At 38.0% G+C, this 6000-nt stretch overlaps 1 protein-coding gene across 1 annotated transcript in view; it reads left to right on the top strand.

Annotated features, from left to right (window-relative positions):
• The first annotated feature begins 3170 nt into the window (after positions 1-3170).
• rau (RA domain-containing protein rau) overlaps positions 3171-6000 on the top strand; it is a 77384-nt gene continuing 74554 nt past the window's right edge. Inside the window, exon 1 of the mRNA XM_028308407.1 lies at positions 3171-3377. The gene's annotated coding sequence lies outside the window, so the exon portion shown is untranslated. The remainder of the gene's footprint in view (positions 3378-6000) is intronic.

Below are 6000 nucleotides of genomic sequence, written 5' to 3'. Positions count from 1 at the left end.
TGTGGATTTGAATCATTTCCTGTTTTGGAAAATTATTTCCCTTTTTGTTCTGAAAAAGTAGAAATGAAATGTATTTTTTTTTAGTGTAGTAGTTAGGCTCTATTACGTGTCCAAGTATTTCCGATATTATCAATAGTGAACTAATTGTTAACATTCGTTTTCGGAATAGGAAGGTTTGGATGTTTTTGAGGCCGAGTATAGTAGTAGTATAGGCAGCGCAGAGTGGAACAATGATCGCGACCGCGGAGCGTGACCGCTGAGTCACGCGGTGACGCTGCGCACGCGCTGCCTTCGAAGGCCACAGCGCTTAATGACGGGCTTAGGACTCTTTTGCAGGGATTTTTTCGCGTACTTATATTATAAAAAATAAATAGAGTAGGTAATTTCAAATCTGGATTTGAAAAACTACAATATTGGCCTATAATTTCGTATTTAACTACCAATTTTACGATTTAATTGGGACGATGCATGTCGGGTTCGACTTCGGAGAGCATTTTGCATAAAACTCCAGCTTGCTTGCAAGTTAGAGTTTTATCTAATTTTATATGTCCTGAAACATTTAGGTTTTTCAGTAGTTTTACCAACATTGATAATTTTCCTGAAAAAAATTAAACAAACTGAAAACAAATACCTACACAGAAATTGCTTATTATAATACCCATACGGTGGGAGAATGTAGGATATGTGGGTATCGAACCCAAGAATCCCAAGATCTTCAAGTTGAGAAAGTCGGACTCTCATAGACTACGGAGGCGTTATTTTTCTTTCAATTCAAAACAAAAATAAATCATTCTTTCTTTCTTTCTATACCACCAGCATAAATTAAGGATGCACTTAATAATGATTAAGTAGGTACCGACACTTGTTTTATCAAGCCTAATAATACATTTTGTTGCGAAATACATGAATAACAAATCAATGCTGTTGTATCCGGGATATTTACTTCCTCGCCCGCGAAAGATCTGATATTCACGCGCTAGGATGTTAATTGTATGGATATGTACTTATTTAAATTTAATTGCTTAAAGGTAAATCAGTGTACTTACAATGTAGTAGAACTGCGAAAAATAGGTGTGTTTTAAACAAAGGTAGTTTAACCATTCCAGTTTATTTTCTGATTTCGCTGTACTAATTAATTATGGGTGTCGTATGTAGGTGGTGATTATGGGCTCTTTAACAGTATTGTTGGTTTTTGTGTATACTCCCAACACAGTTATACCGTAATACAATTTGGCACAGAAATCATTATAAACAAATAGTTGTTAGGTACGTACTGTGCGGTATAGGCCGTTGTTTCGGGCCAGCGGAGCGTGGCAGGCTGCGCCCGCGGTCCTCCTTGCCTCGTTAGTTCCGGTAAATCACAGCGACGAATTGGGATTATATTTCACAAATAACAACGCAGCTTTATGGGTGTAACCTTACACTGACACCCGAATGCTAAAAGGTTTCTTCGCTTGGGTTCAATTGAAGAATTCAAGTAAAATACGGAAGTTAGGATCGTAAAGATTTTTGTTACCGACTTATCTACTTAAACTATTATGTGATCTTATGGGTAAATTCAAGTCTGCACCACCTCCCAAAATCTGTTAAAATAACATCTGAGTATGTCAAATATTCTTATATTCTTATTTCCTTGATTTTACGCCATATCTCTACAACATGCAGGACCTTCTCGGAAAATTCCTTTTTATGGCATCAAGTCGGTCTTTTGTACCCTGTTTAGTGTGCAAGTTTTCTGTCCATTAAAGGTTGTGTCTTGGAATTATTGCTGGTGTCAACTAGTCAAACAATTTATTTATCAATTGTCATGAATATTGGTTGCTACGCCGCTGCGTTGTGCCTCATGCGACTAGTCACCACATCGCTGTTTACAAACGCGCGAGTCGCGAGTCCCGTGCGCGTGCGCACACTGCGTGTAGCGCGTGAGCGCTTGCTCAACCACCGTAACTTTATACTTTGCATGTCGTAGGTAGCTTTTAATGGGTTCTTTAGATTTTTCTCAAATGGAGGATTTACAGATGTTCATGTGGATCATTTTATCACAGGAAAATTGACATTGTAGGCATCTTCTCTATGTTGCGGGTAAAAAAAGACGTTTACTGCTTTCTTTGCCTTTCTTGAGGACATTGGACATCACTGACTGAAATTTCAACAATTTTCTTTTGCCTAATGTTATGATCGTCAGTTACTTCCTTTTCCTTCTTTATTCTTCTTTAACCCTTGTCTAGTCTTATGTTACTAGGTGCTCTTTACATACTCTTATTGATCGATATTCCTTTATGAAGGCTTGTAATAATGACATTAACATATTAGCATTTAATTGACCACGCTTGTCTCCGGTGGTTTAACGGTGTCCGACACATTGATAGCGTCGGGAACCTGTCCATCTTATCACTTTGATGCTATGCGTGGGACTAAACTGGTTGAAGTTATCTATACAGACAATGTTATTATGCTTTCTGTCTATCTATCTATAGCAGCCTTTGGGTTCGCCTTCGAACATAGGCCTCCTCTTCAACCCTCCACCGACTTGCTTGCATGCTTTCTGTACTTCGTTAGTTTTGTAACATTTTGTATTCATCCCATTATGAAGTGAAGTTCGATCAACAATACCAACTAGATGTCGAGTCAGCGCAAAAATTACGTCTCGGGAAATAACAGCGCACTTGAAAAATGAGTCAACTCAGACAGCGTCCCCGCCCAGAATTTGAAAGAATATAAATAAATATTAAATTGATGCCAGACGACAAAAAAAGATGAATTACAATAAAAGAACTCGCTTCTCAAGTGCGTTCTAATTTTCCGAGCCGAGTCGTAATTTTTGCGCTGGCCGCTGACCCGATATCTAGTTGGTATTGTTGATCGAAGTGAATAATACTGATCCTATTGAATCCTATTCACAAAAAAGTTATGAATGTTTGCTGACTCTTTAAGATCTTAAATTAATACGTGGACCTTGCCCAAGTCTTGACTTGTACGGACAATAAGAAAAATACTATAAAAACAAATTGATTAGAAGATTAATTAAGTAATTATCTGTCTGCATTAGCTTGAGTATGTGAAATAAGAATCAAGAGCAAAAACAAACAGCATCTTTTCGTGGAAGCTGGGTATGGTTCGCGTTGTAGTTGTAACTTACATGCGCGCGCGCACCGCATCGGCCGGCAAACGTCATTCCGCGCCGAAACTCCGCGCGCGACGCCCGTGTCGCGACGCTGCCAGAACCGCGCGCGAACGATTCCGCTGTGCTTGTGCGCCATCTCTGCCCAAAAGGATTATTGTGAAATGTGCTATGGAGCTTGTTTATTTGTGATCGCCCCTGACGAGGGCTGAATTTTTGAGTGAACAGTTTTTTGTGTTTGGAAGTTCAATATCAGGTAAGTTTACATCGACTATTGTTTTTATCGGCCGTCGTATAAACATTGCAAACTTCTATTGTAAACTATTTAGATAAACGAATTTGTACTGATTCGTGAAACACCATACACACATAGGCTATTTTATTTACGGTTCATCTAAAATTTTGCATGCTATGCTGTCCATGGATAATGTTTGTTTACAAAGGATGGATGAAATGTTTATCAATCTTAACCTCAGTTCTTTTAGCTTCTTATTATTAACATTGTACTTGTTACAAGACACCTACATAAAGAAACTTGAAGCAGCTAAAATAATGCCAAAGTAAGAATTCAACTTGCAGGGAATTACTTTTTTGCAACTACGTACCTGACAATTCATNCAATTCACAAAATTCTCAGTATCTAATCATTCAAAACAACGTCAGTGATATGAAGTTAAATAATTGACAATTGCAATAACATCTTATGAATAAGCTCGTAGTTCCATGAATCTTACCAATCTCACAATGCAGAATTCACCTATTAGTCAAATAAAATTCTACTAATTCATAGGTAGGTAGTTAAAAACATGCTTTGCCTAGCGATAAAATGAGGGTAGTAGTAAGCTGCGACAGTCTGTTTAACGGCATTTTGGCGAAGACCAGGGCTTAATGAGAAAGATTTTCAAATCATCAAAAAACTTTACTCTGAGCAAGTTAACTGTTGTACTTTTTGCTCTGGGCTTCCGCAATTTTTCATTTCTTCTACCTTCTGGTCGAATAAAATGAAATGTCCACTTATAATAATGTGATTCATGATTTAAAACTGCCGAAGATTTAGAACACAGTTGTTATGAGTCAGATTCCGTAAGTAGTTACGGTTACTAACTGTACCGTAAAAAAAAACAAACACCATAAAAATACTCTTGTAAATTGATAATCGTTGTTAAATTTGACAATACTTATAACATAAAAATGGAGAGCCAATGATTGAATGAATACGAATCCATCCCTGTGCACCTTCGGATTCCATTGTATTTGTATTCCCTCTGCGGGTAAGCCCATAAAAAGGTGTTAAACTGGCTTCCTTTATTTCTAAAATGTCTGCCTTTACGAAACGTTCATTCCATTACAATCGTGTTTTGATTTGAATGTGAAGATAAAGGATAATAGAAACGTGCCGAAGTGTTTTATCCTGCAGTAAAATTTAATTAAATGGTATTACATAAACAGTTTTCTTATAGGTAATACAGAAGTGCAAGTTCATTTCCCATCAAAGGCGCCGTCTCTGATTTCTTAATAGGCAACTAAATTGAGAGAAACAATCGGGCCAATAAAAACGATCTAATAGTTCACCACATTGGTTGCTTGATTGGTTGATACTAAATTACTCATGTATCCAATGTACTAATCGCAGAAATAATTGCAACTCAGGTTTCCTTTAGTGCAGCAGCGACCGTGATGACTGTTGCACTGTCTAATTCAATTTGATTGAGTCATTAATTCAAGATGCATGCGATTGTACTTGTGTGCACTTTGAACTATTCTGTGTTATGTTATATGGCTAGTAGGCAGCAGTTTTGCTGGATTTCAATCATATGAATATCAGCCTCTGTCTGCAAGGTATGCCTGTACCATCGGTTTTAGGCTCTCAAAGCTTCGAACTCCTCCTATGTTCTTCTGATTAATTTCGTTGCGGGTCCAATCATAGTTTAACTTTCCCCCGGGACTAACTTGACCTACACTGGTTGGGTTTTTATTGGCAGTCAAGCTGTAGATTCTGGCTACACAGTCAGGAGTTGCAGCGGTGGGAACGAGAGGTGGAAATAGTCCTATTAACTCAAAACTGTTCTATCCCACTATCCTGTTGAATTATTTTCAGACTTTATTTGTTATCATAGGCTTCGGAGATGGCTCAATCAGACCGCTTCATGGTGGACTCAAAATCCTACAAATATACCTACTGAGCGATCAGGAGCAAATATAATGTTTATTAGAGTGTATTCTGATTCCTGGCTGGGAATAAAACCCTGATCCTCTATTTTGAGTTAATCCTACTCTCAACTCTATAACCACTGGACCTCGGAGGCGTTATTTGAATTCAAGTAATTATAAAATGCTCGACATTGTTCGTGTCTGATACGGGCTTTGAGGCACATAATTTTGTATCGATTATAAGAAAAATTCTTTGTTGCGCAAAGGCATACAATTCTCGCGATTTCTGCGTTTTGCTACACTATTGCAGATGGGTCTTGCATACATTTTTGTGTGAGAACTAGTTGGGACACAATGCGTGGTCTCACGCTCTCCGTAGGTGTTTCTTGCGACATTTAATACTGTGCCCGAGATTGTCAGCGGGTTTCTGCTTAGCTTAGCGCTCGTGTTTAGATCTAGCCTACGAGATACATTTGATCTCATTTCGGTGTCATGTTTCATGCTGCTTTTGTCTGCTGTCTTGTTTTCAACTCCAAATAATAAATAATGTAGGTCTGTATGATGACTGAAGTAGTTATCCGATGCCATTACCAAAGAAGACCTGCAGTTTGTACAAACAAAGAACTTATTTGCAGAACAATGATAGTAATGAGATAAGTCCTAACTATCGTGATTTATTAAGAGCTGAGAGCTCTTGATCAATCCGACCGAAACACGAAGAAACCTAC

Source organism: Ostrinia furnacalis, unplaced genomic scaffold, assembly GCF_004193835.3.
Source record: "Ostrinia furnacalis isolate ACB-3 unplaced genomic scaffold, ASM419383v2 OfSCF2419, whole genome shotgun sequence".
NCBI classification, from domain to species: Eukaryota; Metazoa; Arthropoda; class Insecta; order Lepidoptera; family Crambidae; genus Ostrinia; species Ostrinia furnacalis.
The sequence above is the reverse complement of the archived record's forward strand: the minus strand, read 5'-3'. Positions and strand labels throughout refer to the sequence as shown.